The following is a 794-nucleotide window of genomic DNA, read 5'->3' on the forward strand; positions in this document are numbered from 1 at the left end:
GGGTATTGTTGAGCCCCGAGCTGGTGTCTCCTCAGCAGCAGTACTTCCCTGCGGGCTATCCTCTTGATGTTATAAGACATGCAAGAGCGTTTGCTGCTGCAGCAGTGTCAGCAGCAGACGCTGCAGCAGCAGAAGAAGCAGCAGCAGAAGCAGATGCAGCTTCTGCTGCTGGGGCGGCAACGGCAGACGGTCAGCAAGCCGTTACTGCTGCTGCTGCTGCTCCTGCTGCTGCTCCTGCTGCTGCTCCTGCTGCTGCTGAGGAAGAAGAGTCGGAGCAGTCTACAAGCATGCAGCAGCCCAGGGGTTTTGCAGGCACAGCAGCAGCAGCAGGTGGTACAGCAGCAGGTGCAGCAGCAGCAGCAGCAGCAGGCGTGTCTAGTTCAGAGGCTCTGCAGCAGGAACCCAATGTGATGCGGCGGAGCAGCAGCAGCAGCGAGCGTTGCAGCAGCAGCAGCAGCAGCAGCAGCTGCTGCAGCGTGCTGCTGGGGGATGTTAACGTATGGATTTCGATTGAGTGCGGCTTAGAGTGTTTGTCTTTCTTGTCTCTTCTTCACAGCAGCTGCATCAGCTTGCTGCAGCTTGCTGCAGCAGGAATAAATACGCAGTTTAAAGAAGGCGTCGTAGGCTTCTTATCTCAGCTAAAAGCAAGACTTCAATCTTTAGATTGTCTCTGGATTGCTAAAGAAACAAATTTGCTGCTGCTGCTGCTGCCAGAGACAGCAGATCTGCTGCTGCCTCTTAAGCTGCTGCTGGTTAGCATTTTCTCTTATATTATATTATATTATATTATATTA

The sequence above is a fragment of the Eimeria acervulina genome, genomic scaffold (assembly GCF_000499425.1).
Source record: "Eimeria acervulina Houghton genomic scaffold, Eah_scaff1376, whole genome shotgun sequence".
Taxonomy (NCBI): Eukaryota; Apicomplexa; class Conoidasida; order Eucoccidiorida; family Eimeriidae; genus Eimeria; species Eimeria acervulina.